Below are 16,098 nucleotides of genomic sequence, written 5' to 3'. Positions count from 1 at the left end.
ACAACAACTAGAAGATGAGGATAATAGTCGAAAAAATAATAAAATAAAATCGTAAAAATTACTCATCTCAAAATAATTCCAAATTAATTCAATAAAATGCAATGCATTATTTATTTTATTTATTTGAAAAAGCTGAGTCGAATTGCTTTCCATCTTTTTGTTTCTTTGCAACTGTCTCTTACATGTGGATAATATAACTGTCTGACTCTTACATGGGCTTTACATAAACGACAACTTCTTAATCTAAAAAGAATTATATATATATATATATATATATATATATATATATATATATATATATATATAGTCTTGGAAGTTTTTAACCTTTAAAACTATACAAAAAACTATTTAATTTTTATTTTTATCATTCGTTAGAAAACTATTTAGTCAGTAAGTCAACTGCATCAACTTGCTCTCTCGAATGCACTATAATACTAATGGTAATTTAAGGGACCATCAGTTGTTTACCATGAAACACTGATTCGGGGATTTAAAAACAAAACAGTATATTAAATCATGGCTCCCCAGCAGTGTTGATCAAACACCACCTCCCTTAATCTTAAGAAAACATATTTTATATATATATATATATATATATATATATATATATTCACATATAGATTCACACTGAGGAAGATCGAAGGATCGGTCAAAAATTATGTGCTTTTGAAGGAAACATTCTTGTTTTTTTTTTGTTTTTTCAAAAGACTTTTTGTATTCCTACACGTCAACACACAGGAAATAAATACAGAAAAGATGTAAACATTTATATATTTTTCGTATTAATTTTTCATTCATACATATTTAAATATATATATACATGTATATATATATATATATATATATATATATATATATATATATATATATATATATATACTAGCAGGCCCCCTGTCATTGCTTAGTCATAAAATACGCTTAAATATATTTTTAATGCAGATCTTGTTTTATTATTATATTGGCTCCAATATATAATAATGATATAAAAAGTAAAATATATGACTCACCACCGAGAATAGAAACCAAACTGTTAAGCTTACAATATAATTATTCCTTTGACGTTAATGATTGTACTATGAAGACATGTTTACTACAAGGCTAAAAATTAAACATGAACCAAAAGCTATTACGTTACACTTGCATATTCATAATGCCATCGTTTGACCATCACCTGGCAAATTCCATATCTTTAAATTTCACACATTTACACTGACTTTCCCTCTGGCTAAATGTTTGGCATGCAAAAAGAGTTACAGGGAAACATATGTCTTAAACATGTCCAGACAAAGGCAGAACATCCTACGTTCAAAACGGCACAGTCTTAAGCAATTTGGTGTATGAGAAGACTGAACAAAAACGACGTTATTTTGGAAGTACCTGTGAATAAATGTATGTTGTTGCAAATGAAAAAGCAGTCAAATTATTTCCTTATCTTTGTTTCCTTGCGACTGTCTGCATATAACGTGTGGATCATGGAATTTGTGTGACATGTAACAACTATGTTAAAAGATGTGTAATTTGTAATTAATTTCAAGATGAGATCTGTTGGAGGCAGATCGCATTGAATCTTAGACTGACTCATATATACACCATTTGATAAACTCGATGTAATTAATCGAATCTCGTATCAATCAATATAATTGTGTGTGTGTGTTAATTTAAATAAAATCATTGAACAAGTTTTCACCAGTGTTTGTCCAAAAAACAATAATAAAAGACAAAGAAAAATGTTTGATTCTCTCATTTCCTTTTCAGTGTATATCAAATAAGACAGTTCGTTTTTATTTTCTCTTTCTAATCTCTGTTCTTTTACAATTATTTTAATTCTTTCAAATGTGCAGTTTGTAATTCTAAGATGAGGTCTCTCGGATGGGTAGTTTGTAATTAATTCTGAGATGATGTATATCTGATGGGTAGTTTGTAATTAATTCAAAGACTTGATCTCTTGGACGCAGATCACATTGAATCTTAAGACTGGCTTATATATTCACTGTTTGGTCAACTCGATTTAATTAATCGAATTTTGTATCAATCAATACAGTTGTTTTTTTTTTTAATTAATCGAATTTTGCATCAGCCACTACAATTGTTCTTTAATTAATTGAATTTCATATCAATCAATTGTTCTTTAATTAATCAAATTTCGTATTAATCAATACAATTGAATTTTGTATCGATCAATATAATTGTTCTTTAATTAATCAAATTTCGTATCAATCAATACAATTGAATTTTGTATCGATCAATACAATTGTTCTTTAATTAATCAAATGTCGTATCAAACATTCACATCTTTGAAGACTTCTATATTCACAATGTGGAATGGTCTACCCACTCAAACAAGATAGATGATGAGAGCAAGTTCTCTCACGATTCCTCTATTGCTTATGACCTCACCCAGATTGTTCGTAAACCTACCTATGTGCCCGATACTGACGGTGTTCATCTTCCGTTCTGTCTCCATTGGGATCTTCTGACCACTCTGTTGTATCAGTTAAAATACAAACGAAATGTAATAAGTCTTCAGATGTACCTCTCCATCGCACACTATATCAATACTCTATGTCTTACTGGGATGGATTCTGTTCATTTATATCAGATCTATCTTTGCGTTCCCTGTTTAAAAGGAATGTGTCCTCTATAGTATCAGACCTGACAATGGATATTTGTAGGTATAGACCGTTTTATACCCTTGAAAATGTTTCAGTAAAAACCTAACAGTCAGCTGTGGTTCTCTCTGGAATGTGCTGCTGCCACTGCGCACAGAAATCACTTTGTCATTGCTTCCAACGTAAGAGATGCACTGAGACTAAAGCCACTTTAAGGACTGCCTGCAACCACTGTAAAAGAGTAATGAAGAGTGCGAAGGAGTTGTATGCTATGCCCATCAAATCTCAAGTGGCTGAGCAGTAGTTTGGTTCCCATTAGTTTTGGTAAATAACAAGCAGGATCCTGAACAGAAGCGTGTGCTCTATCCTAACTATCATCAATGGACCTGAGGTAATTTCCTCAGGATCAGACAAAGCCAAAATCTTCGTAAATAACTTTGCAGCTAATTCTATTTTACGCGACCAAGACCGTACCCCCCCCACCTGTATTTCATCCTGTATCAGAAAATAGGCTATGCGACATATAAATATCTGTGCATGATGTTGCCAAGCTAATCAAAAGTCTGGATTCCAGTACAGCAACTAACCCTGATGGCATTCCAATTATAATGGTGAAAACGGTTCAACCAGAACGAGCTCTTATATTTACAAAACTGTTTAAGCATTGCCTTAAGGAGAAGTGTTTCCCAATACTCTGGAAAACCTCATCAGTATGCCCTGTATTTAAGAATTCAGGTGACAGGTCATCTCCCTCTCAGTACAGACCAATAAGTCTCCTGTATGTCATGAGTAAGTTGCTGGAATCCATATTAAATAAAGAAGTAGTCAACCACCTCAGCAGAAATAACCTTCTTAGTGACATGCAATATGGTTTCCGTTCTGCTAGATCTACAGCAGATGTGCTTATGGTTATTTCTCATAGGATTAGAGAAACTCTCGACAGAGGCTTCCTTTCTAGGGCAATCGCTCTTGACATATCAAAGGCCTTTGACAGAGTGTGGCATAAAGGTCTTCACAAGCTGGAAATGTATTTTTAGTTATTAAATCATTTCTCTCTTATAAGTTCATAAGAGTAGTGGTTGATGGGATGAAATTAGAAGCTCATAATATTAATGCTGGAGTTCTTCAGAGGTTCATCCTCAGTCAAACTGTCTTCCTGATCTACATTAATGATCTTCCAAATCACATCCTTAGATCATTCTTAGACATTTATGCTGATGACACTACCATATATGGTAACACATCAAAGTCCGTAAACGACTAAGTTTTCTCTGATTCTCTCTCCTATGATCTGGAGCAATGGGAAAAAGTGGCTGGTTACTTTTAATGCATCTAAAACGAAGCTTCTATCTTTACATCATCAACGTTCTGATCCCCATCTGGCATCAGTTGAAATGAATGGCTCTCATCTTGGAGAGGCTCCATGTTTTGACAAGCTTCTGGGCTTGACCTTCACTTCTGATCTGAAATGGAACATGTACATCAAATACGTTGTCAATGTCGCTGGGATAATGGGTGGATCCTTCTATCATTCCAGTAGATATCTACCTGTTGATGCAATTCTCTACCTATATAAGAGCCAGATACGTCCAAGTATAGAGTGCTGTTGTCACATCTAAGCAGGAGCTGCTAGAAAAACCTTTTTCTACCTTGACAGCGTTAAAAATAGCCTAATGGGGGATGCCCTTTTCTCTTCTCTGCAACCTCTTTCTCATAGAAGAGATGTTGCTAGTCTGTGCTTTCTTATCATTTTCATGGCAAGTACTCGTCTGGGCTGAAATCTATGCCCACCCCCCTCGTCAAATATTCACGAGAAACACTCGCCTAGCTGAAAACACTATCAATAATTTCCACCACTCTTTATCCGTGCTGAAACCTAAACGTAGATTTCATGAATAAAGCTTCTTTCTTAGAACTGCACACCTGTGGAAATCTCTTCCGTTTTCCTGCTTTCCAGCTGACTACAATATGGTCATATTTAAGTCCAACATAAACAAGTTTTGGATGAGCAGTTCCTCTTAAGTAATCCAATTTACACTTCCAACGATTACTATTGTCCCTTTGACTACTGTACATATTTTAACCCTTATCATCGAGTAGCATCTGAGTCTGGATAAATGGAGATTCCTGTGTAAAGAAGAAAAAAAGCACATAATCCCGTGACGTCAGACTTGTGTTTACTATACGAAGTATGGAACAGCAAAAGCGACTTAATGATTTTTTTAAAACCTTTATCTGCAATTAATAATTATTCTTTGTTATAATTTTGGGCAGTCTTGCAGTCAAGTCCCGGCAAAGTTCGCAACACTAGAAGGGTCACATAAGTATTTTACACCGTCAAATCATGAATATTACGAATTATTAGTTTTAAAATAAAAATAAAAATTATTGAAGTTTTAAAATTAAAAAATATGCAATTAATATAAAAAATATTTTAATATTGGACGTTGTTAGAAATAATCTTGACACGGACTTTAAGACAATTTGCATAAACCCACTTATGCAAATTAACTGTTGAGCAGAAACTTTCAATAAAAGACTAAAAAAAAAATTAACCTTCCTCAGAACAACAGAAACCAATTCGCTGGAAGGAATGAAACTATTTTACTCGAAAAAAACAAAACTACTGAACTTTCTTTAACAAAAAAAGAACACTCTCCTAAATAAACGGTTTTGAAAAAAAAAACTAATTGAAGACTATTTACCTTCATTGTAACTGAATATATATTTAAAATATATTCTTTTTTTTAAATTGCAATAACTTGTTGGGTTTTAATTAAACCTCCAAAAAACACCAGTTTGTTCTGAGTAAAAAAAAAAGAAAAAGTTGTTTCTTTTTCAGCATTAGAAATTCAAAGAAATTTCTAACATATTTCCAAAAACGTTAAAAAAAAAAGAAAAAAAAAGAAAACATATTTCTAAAAACGAGAAAACCCCCCAAATGTATTTCTAACTCAACTGACGGCATACTTGACTCGCTAAACGATTAGGAAACTAAATGGGTTGAATCCAAGTTTAGCGTTACAAATTCCAGAAAATTTTTGAGGATGGGCACTATTGATAAATTAATTATTTTGCACTAAATAGTATTTTTTTGTTTAAAAAATTAACCATTGTAAGCATAGAACAAAATTGTGTCATTATCGAGGATGTCAATATATTGAATAAGACATAACGACAGATCAGCTTCTTTAAAAATGGCGTCTTTATTTACATCTGACAAACATGAGTACACCGGTAAGGGGGCGTAACTCCAGCCGGTGAAAACTCTTGTTCAGTCCCTCATGCAACATCTTCCCTTTTCTCAATAATAAAAACAGAAGATAAAAACAAGAAAAAACAAAAAAAAACAAACACAACAAAAAGTCTGATAAGAATTAAAACAGTCTACAAAACACAGTGATCTAGGCATTCCTTGGGCTGACTACCCTCCTACCTAACAGGGATTATTCTCCCCTTTCACTTATGTTGTGAAATCCTTGAATCTCACAGGATCTCTTATTATTCTTCCTGACCGTGTCGTCCGCAATCTTTCCGGACTTGGTTTTGTTGGGGATGGGGTCGGGTTGAGGTTTTCTCTTATTTCACCTTCATATTGAGGTGGTTCTGAGTTACATATCTCTTCCGTACTCTGCCCTGTATTCTTGGGTAACTCGCTCTGCACTTCATATGGCTGGTGTATTCCTGATGTGAGTGGGGGTGTCTCTGCAGTTTTCTTCAAATCTACTCTATTCCGTCGATATAATTCCCCATCCACTTTTACATGGTATGATCGCTCATCCAGTCTCCTCCATACAACAGCTTTCCTCCACTCTTTTTGACCATTTATGTGTGGCTTCATCCGTACTACATCTCCAGGATACAATGGTTTAAGTGGTTTTACTTTGTGGTTGAAAGAATGTTCTTGCCTCCTGCGGTCTTGCTTCACTGATTTTCTCAGATTTTTGGGCAATTCTGGCTTGAGTAAATCCTCCCTGGTTGGGAGAAGTGTTTTTGTTCTCCTTGACATCAACTTCTGAGCTGGTGATAAGAGACCTTTGGCTGGCGTATTCCTGTGATCGAACATTGCTAGGTATGGATCAGCCTTATCGTTCATCGCTTTCCGGAAAAGGTTCTTTGCCATCTTTACCGCAGATTCCACTTTGCCATTTACCTTGATATTGTATGGACTGACAGGTGTATGTGTAAAACACCACTTTTTTGCAAAGGTAGAAAATTCCTGGCTACTAAACTGAGGTCCATCATCAGTTACGACCTGATCTGGTATTCCATGTTGTGCAAAATGGTGTTTAAGTTTAGTTATCACTGTCTTTGCTTGTGTATTGAGAATATGATCGATTTCCCAGAAGTTGCTCATATAATCAACTGTGCACAGATAGTCTCTATCTACAAACTTAAAGAGATCTACTCCCACTTTCGCCCAGGGTCTGTCAGGAACTTCATGGACCATTAATGGTTCTGCCGGGTTGGCGACTTCATATTTTCTACATGTGGGGCACTTTGACACATAGTCTTTGATGTCACTGTTCATATTTGGCCAATACAAGCATTCTCTTGCTCTTCTGCAACATCCTTCTACTCCCAGGTGTGTGGAATGCAGCTTTTCTTTCAACACCGCCCGCTGTATCAGTGGAACCACTACCCGGTTTCCTCTGAAAATTAAACCATCTTGCACCGTCATTTCATTCCGCATGTTAAAATATGGTCTCACCTCTGGGTCAAGATGTATTTTTCTTCTGGCCATCCTTCCAGAATTACTTGCTGTAACTGCTGCATGCATATGTCTTCCTTCATGGCTGAGCGCAGTTCAAGCAGCCTTCTCTCTGTTACAGGAATTTATTCTGCTTCCTTGACATCATCTTCATCGTCCATATCTTCACGGCTCAATGCATAAATGTATGCTCTTGATAGCGTGTCTGCAAGGAACATTTTCTTACCTGGATGGTACAGAAATGTAGCATCGTAAGCCTGTAGTCGCATCAGCATGTTTTGAAGTCGTTTTGGGCATTTCACCAATTCTTTTTTCATAATCGATTCCAGTGGCTTATGATCGGTTAGCACTGTTATCTGTCGACCAAACGTATATTGATGAAACCGTTCACATGCGTAGACTACTGCTAGTAGTTCCTTTTCAATCTGTGCATACCGAGTTTCTGTGTCGGTCAGTGCACGGCTGGTATAGGCTAGGGGTTGACTTTCTTGTAGTAGTGTAGCCCCCATGCCCTTCTCACTTGCATCGCATTGGATGACCAAAGATTTGTTGGGGTTATAGTACCTCAACACTGGTGCCTCACTCACTAACTCTTTAATTTTCCCAAAAGCCTCTTCATGGATTTGGGACCATGTCCATGGCACATCTGCCTTCACTAAATTTAGAATTGGGGCCATCACATCAGATATGTGTGGAAGAAATTTTGCCAGGTAATTCACGAATCCAACCAATCGTTGCACTCCTTTCACATCTGTTGGACACGGCATCTTTTTTATGGCTCTTACCTTCCCAGGATCAGGAAGTAAACCATCACTGGTTATTATGTGTCCCAGGAAAGATATAGACGTTTGTCATAAGTTTAATTTTCCAGCATTCAATCGCATCCCGCGATCACGACATCTCTGCAACAGTTTCCTGAGTTTTAGGTCATGATCAATTGTTGCTTCTTCCATCGTTTTACCCTTCCCAATCACCAGAAGATCATCCGCTTTGTTAACCACCCCCTCTAAATCAGACACATTGTTAAAAAGGGTCTTTTGAAATATCTCTGGAGCTGGAGAAATACCGAAAGGTAAAACCTTCCACCGGAACCTACCGTATGGTGTAGCAAATGTTGTTAAGCGACTGCTGACTTCATCTAATTTTACATGCCAGAATCCATCTCGTAGATCCAGGGTAGAAAATACCTTGCTGTCAGCCAGTTCTGGTAGTAAATCGTCCAGTGCACGTAACTGAAAATGTTCCCTCTTCAGAGCTTTATTCAGTGGTCTTGGGTCTATACATATCCGCAGGCTTCCATTTTTCTTAGTTACCAGTGCTAACGCACTTACCCATGGTGTTGGATCGCTCACTGGTTCAATAACATTCTTCTTAACCAGTTTTTCCAACTCGACTTTTAGTTTGTCTTTAAGTGCCACTGGTATTCTCCGTGTTGCTGCAACATTTGGTGTTACTCCTGGATCCACCTGCAAATGTACCTCTCCTGGTAATTGACCCAATTCTTCCTTGAATACATCTCTGAAGTCATTGATAATGCTGTCCGAGTACTGGGTGCTGGATTCATTCATTTGGGAAACTTTGGCGACCATTTTGAATTTGTCGTTATTGATTGTGACGAGTTCCATTTTCTGGATTGCATTTGCTCCCAATAAGGGATGGAAATCCTCTTTCACAATGACAAACTTAACTGCATATTTCTGTCCAGTTTTGGGGTTTATCATTTTAACTCGACACTCTCCTAACGGCGTCACTTCTGCTCCATTCCACATGACAAGGGTCTTATTTGAATGTTCCAGTGTTTTTCCAATCACGTGTTTCACATTCAATATGTTCACGGACGCTCCACTATCGAGCTGAAAAGCAATTGGTTTTCCTTTCACCATCATTTCCGCCTTTATCACCTCTTGACTCACAGCATTCTTCACCTTTTCCTTAATCATTATGTTGTCTACCTGTCCATAGTCTGAACTACTACTGTCGTTTTCCTGGTCCTCATATTGGGTTTTGACAGCCTGCACCTTCTTTTTCCTTGATACTTTGCATTTCGCGGCAAAGTGGTTTTTCCCATTACATTGATAACAGGTCTTACCAAATGCAGGACATAACTCTTTTCTCGGTCCATGTCGCAGTGCACACGCCCAGCAATCTCTGTCAGTTTGTGCCGATGTCTTTCTCCTCGGTTTAAAATCAACCTTATTCACTCCTTCAGGCCTTAGGATTCTGGACTGGACCGTGGCATTTTCAGACAGCTTACAAATGTCAATACATTTTTGTAAGTCTAACTGTCTTATTTTCAATAATTCAGCCTGTGTCTGGGGGTTGTGTATTCCCAGCACTACCTGATCTCTGAGTACTGATGAAACGCAATTGTCACAAAAATTGCACGTTTTTACTAACGTCCGAAGTGCCATAATAAAGGATTCCACAGTCTCTGATCCTCCTTGCTTTCTAGAATGAAATACGTAACGCTCGTAGGTTTCATTTGTTTCCCCTATAGCGTATTTATCGAATGCCTGAATAATTTCGGTGGGTGTTCTTTCATCCTCAGGTGTTAGAAATTGAAATCCGTAGTAAACCCGTATTCCGGCATAAAGCTCAAGACAATAGTCTCTAACCTCCTTTCACAACAAAAGGAACTAACTTCCCCATACACCGCTTTTGGTTACTATGGGAACAGCTAATTTTTGTGATGATTCGATTTTTAATAATAAACACATTTTATTATTTTAAACAATATACAGGACATTTTAAAAGTAAAACAATATTTATTTAATAGTAATTATTAAAGAAAAAGTTAAAATTGGACTTTTTTGACCTTTTTTTATCTAAAAAATGTGGTTTTGTCTTTGAATTTGGCCTTTTTTGCTGAAATATTTGGCTTCAAACATTTATTATAGCCTACAATATACAGGATTTTTTAAAAAATGTACAAACAATATAATCACATATTTATTAATTTTTGTGATTCGAGGAATAAACCAATAACATCTATTTTGTTTTTTATTATTGTTGATTCTTTTTTTATTATTGTTGATTTTTTTTATTATTGTTGATTTTTTATTATTATTGTTGATTTTTTATTATTATTGTTGATTTTTTATTATTATTGTTGATTTTTTTTATTATTGTTGATTTTTTATTATTATTGTTGATTTTTTATTATTATTGTTGATATTTTATTATTATTGTTGATTTTTTATTATTATTGTTGATTTTTTATTATTGTTAATTTTTTATTATTATTGTTGATTTTTTTTATTATTGTTGATTTTTTATTATTATTGTTGATTTTTTATTATTAATTTTTTTATTATTGTTGTTGATTTTTTTTATTATTGTTGATTTTTTTTATTGTTGATTTTTTTTTATTATTGTGGATTTATTTTTATTATGGTTGATTTTTTTAATTATTGTTGATTTTTTTATTATTATTGTTGATTTTTTTATTATTATTGTTGATTTTTTATTATTATTGTTGATTTTTTATTATGGTTGATTTTTTTATTATTATTGTTGATTTTTTATTATTATTGTTGATTTTTTATTATTATGTTTGATTTTTTATTATTGTTGATTTTTTATTATTATTGTTGATTTTTTTATTATTGTTGATTTTTTATAATTAATGTTGATTTTTTATTATTATTGTTGATTTTTTTTTATTGTTGATTTTTTATTATTATTGTTGATTTTTTATTATTATGTTTGATTTTTTATTATTATGTTTGATTTTTTATTATTATGTTTGATTTTTTATTATTATTGTTGATTTTTTTATTATTATTGTTGATTTGTTTATTATTGTTGCTTTTTTATAATTAATGTTGATTTTTTATTATTGTTGATTTTTTTTTATTGTTGATTTTTTATTATTATTGTTGATTTTTTATTATTATGTTTGATTTTTTATTATTATGTTTGATTTTTTATTATTATTGTTGATTTTTTTATTATTATTGTTGATTTTTTATTATTGTTGATTTTTTTTATTATTGTTGATTTTTTTATTATTATTGTTGATTTTTTTTATTATTGTTGATTTTATTATGATTGTTGATTTTTTATTATTATGGTTGATTTTTTAAAATTATTGTTGATTTTTTATTATTATTGTTGATTTTTTTTATTATTGTTGATTTTTTTATTATTGTTGATTTTTTATTATTATTGTTGATTTTTTTTTATTGTTGATTTTTTTTATTATTGTTTATTTTTTTATTATTATGGTTGATTTTTTATTATTATTGTTGATGTTTTTATTATTATTGTTGATATTTTATTATTGTTGATTTTTTATTATTGTTGATTTTTTATTATTATGGTTGATTTTTTTTATTATTGTTGATTTTTTTTATTATTGTTGATTGTTTATTATTATTGTTGATTTTTTTTATTATTGTTGATTTTTTTTTATTATTGTTGATTTTTATTATTATGGTTGATTTTTTTATTATTATTGTTGATTTTTTTATTATTATTGTTGATTTTTTATTATTATTGTTGATTTTTTATTATTATTGTTGATTTTTTTATTATTATTGTTGATTTTTTATTATTATTGTTGATTTTTTTTTATTATTGTTGATTTTTTGTTATTATTGTTGATTTTTTTTTATTGTTGATTTTTTTATCATTGTTTATTTTTTTATTATTATGGTTGATTTTTTATTATTATTGTTGATGTTGTTATTATTATTCTTGATATTTTATTATTGTTGATTTTTTATTATTGTTGATTTTTTATTATTATGGTTGATTTTTTTTATTATTGTTGATTTTTTTTATTATTGTTGATTGTTTATTATTATTGTTGATTTTTTTTATTATTGTTGATTTTTTTTTATTATTGTTGATTTTTATTATTATGGTTGATTTTTTTATTATTATTGTTGATTTTTTTATTATTATTGTTGATTTTTTTTATTATTGTTGATTTTTTATATTATTGTTGATTTTTATTATTATGGTTGATTTTTTTATTATTATTGTTGATTTTTTTATTATTATTGTTGATTTTTTATTATTATTGTTGATTTTTTATTATTGTTGATTTTTTGTTATTATTGTTGATTTTTTTTTTATTATTGTTGATTTTTTATTATCATTGTTGATTTTTTATTATTATTGTTGATTTTTTATTATTATTGTTGATTTTTTTTATTATTGTTGATTTTTTATTATTATTGTTGATTTTTTATTATTATTGTTGATTTTTTTATTATTATTGTTGATATTTTATTATTATTGTTGATTTTTTTATTATTGTTGATTTTTTATTATTATTGTTGATTTTTTTATTATTGTTGATTTTTTTTTATTATTGTTGATTTTTTATTATTATTGTTGATTTTTTATTATTATTGTTGATTTTTTTATTATTGTTGATTTTTTGTTATTATTGTTGATTTTTTTTTATTATTGTTGATTTTTTTTTATTATTGTTGATTTTTTATTATTATTGTTGATTTTTTTTATTATTGTTGATTTTTTATTATTATTGTTGATTTTTTATTATTATTGTTGATTTTTTTTATTATTGTTGATTTTTTTATTATTATTGTTGATTTTTTTTATTATTGTTGATTTTATTATGATTGTTGATTTTTTATTATTATGTTTGATTTTTTATTATTGTTGATTTTTTATTATTATTGTTGATTTTTTTTTATTATTGTTAATTTTTTATTATTATTGTTGATATTTTTTTATTATTGTTGATTTTTTTATTATTATTGTTGATTTTTTTATTATTGTTGATTTTTTATAATTAATGTTGATTTTTTATTATTATTTTTGATTTTTTTTTATTGTTGATTTTTTATTATTATTGTTGATTTTTTATTATTATGTTTGATTTTTTATTATTATGTTTGATTTTTAATTATTATTGTTGATTTTTTATTATTATGTTTGATTTTTTATTACTATTGGTGATTTTCTATTATTATTGTTGATTTTTTATTATTATTGTTGATTTTTTATTATTATTGTTGATTTTTTATTATTGTTGATTTGTTTTATTATTGTTGATTTTTTATTATTATTGTTGATTTTTTTTATTATTGTTGATTTTTTATTATTATTGTTGATTTTTATTATTATTGTTGATTTTTTATTATTATTGTTGATTTGTGTTATTATTGTTGATTTTTTATTATTATTGTTGATTTTTTTTATTATTGTTGATTTTTTATTATTATTGTTGATTTTTATTATTATTGTTGATTTTTTATTATTATTGTTGATTTTTTTTATTATTGTTGATTTTTTATTATTATTGTTGATTTGTTTTATTATTGTTGATTTTTTATTATTATTGTTGATTTTTTTTATTATTGTTGATTTTATTATGATTGTTGATTTTTTATTATTATGGTTGATTTTTTTAAATTATTCTTGATTTTTTGATTATTATGGTTGATTTTTTATTATTATTGTTGATGTTTTTATTATTATTGTTGATTTTTTATTATTATTGTTGATTTTTTTTTATTGTTGATTTTTTTTATTATTGTTGATTTTTTTTATTATTATGGTTGATTTTTTATTATTATTGTTGATGTTTTTATTATTATTGTTGATATTGTATTATTATTGTTGATTTTTTATTATTGTTGATTTTTTATTATTATGGTTGATTTTTTTTATTATTGTTGATTTTTTTTATTATTGTTGATTTTTTATTATTATTGTTGATTTTTTTTATTATTGTTGAATTTTTTTTATTATTGTTGATTTTTTATTATTATGGTTGATTTTTTTTTTATTGTTGATTTTTTATTATTATGGTTGATTTTTTTAATTATTGTTGATTTTGTTTATTATTGTTGATTTTTTTTAGAGGCACGTAACACAAATTTCAGATCGAATAATAATTAAAAAAAAAAATCAGCAATAATAATAAAAAAAAATCAACAATAATAAAAAAAGAATCAACAATAATAAAAAACAAAATAGATGTTATTGGTTTATTCCTCGAATCACAAAAATTAATATGTGATTATATTGTTTATACTTTTTTAAAAAAATCCTGTATATTGTAGGCTATAATAAATGTTTGAAGCCAAATATTTCAGCAAACAAGGCCAAAGTCAAAGACAAAACCACATTTTTTAGATAAAAAAAGGCCAAAAAAGTCAAATTTTTACTTTTTCTTTTATAATTACTATTAAATAAATATTGTTTTACTTTTAAAATGTCCTGTATATTGTTTAAAATAATAAAATGTGGTTATTATTAAAAATCGAATCATCAAAAAAATTAACTGTTCCCATAGTAACCAAAAGCGGTGTATGGGGAAGTTAGTTCCTTTTGTTGTGAAAGGGGGTTAGAGACTATTGTCTCGAGCTTTATGCCGGAATACCACAACCCAATGATGCTGGGTGGAATGCAAATAGAGACAAATGTACCAAAAGAAGTTGAGCTCGACGAGTCTCTATTCTTCAGGAGGAAATATAATAGAGGGAGAGCAAAAATTTGGAGTGTGGGTTTTTGGAGCCGTAAAAAGAGGTAGTAGTCGATGTAATCTTGCAGTGGTAGAACGAAGGGATCGGGACACACTACTTCCAATTATAAGATCTTGGATTCGGCCAGGGACCAGGGTCATCAGTGACGGATGGGCGGCCTACGGATGTATCAGCATGTATAGTCACGATAAGGTGCTCCAGTCCACTCCACGAACAAAATTTCATAAATCCAGTACATCAGTCCACACACAAACTGTGGAGGGATTTTGGTCCCACATAAAAAGAAAACTTAGGAGAGTAGCGACAAATGAGAATTTGTTCCACTCATCTCATGGAAGAGTTGTGGAGACGACGCGAGAAGGAGCACGCATTTCCTCGCATCATCAAATGCATTCGAGAGCAATATGCTTAAAACAAATGTTCTTAAATAATTATCATTTTATTCAATATTTTGTTTGTCGTGTTAAATAAATTTTATTCAATATTTTTCATTTTTTAATGTCGATGCAAAACTGCACAAGTACCATTTTATTCAATATTTTGTTTCGAGAGCAAGATGTTTAATAAAAATGTTCCTGTTAAATAATTTTCATGTTATTCAATTTTGTATTTGTAATAACTTGAAATAACTTTAACGTGCATATTAAAAAAAATGTGCAAATTTATCGAAACTTTAATGAGAAAGCGTCGGGTTATTATTTATTCAAATTCGTCTGCATAAAATCAAATTAATATGAACGCGCACCTGCTTAGACGGTGTCATAGTAAATTGTGAACCGCCAAGAGTTATCGAACATTTTCGGGACAGAGTACAACCGTGGCCTTCGTTATAAAGATGGCCGGCCAGCTGAAAAAATGACGTCATCGCCGAGGTCCCAACAAGCAAGATATGTGGAACTCTTAGACTGTCAATAATGAACAGTAATTTTTACAGACAGCGTTACAAAACTTCAAAGTTGGATTAAAATAAAGAAAGAACACGATGATTTATACTGAAACTCATCTAATATTAATAATAAAAAAAATAATAAAAAAACACAAGTTATTTGTTTAAGAATATTAGCAATTGAATATTTCGTTGTATTATAGATTTTAAAGATTAGAATGCGTTCTTTAATTACTTATAAATTACATTTTAAAAAGTGAAGGAACACGATTTGATTTGAAATAAACTTGAAGTTTATTTAATATAATTAAATGAAAATTATGCATGTAAGATTATGAATATTTGAAGCAGAATACAAGCAAAACATTTGATATGAGTTAAGACAATAAACAAATATTAAAATTAAACTTTTTTTTAAATCAATAT

This window comes from Euprymna scolopes, chromosome 19 (assembly GCF_053919585.1).
Source record: "Euprymna scolopes isolate OS-2025 chromosome 19, ASM5391958v1, whole genome shotgun sequence".
Lineage (NCBI taxonomy): Eukaryota > Metazoa > Mollusca > Cephalopoda > Sepiida > Sepiolidae > Euprymna > Euprymna scolopes.
This window is presented reverse-complemented; position numbering follows the sequence as displayed.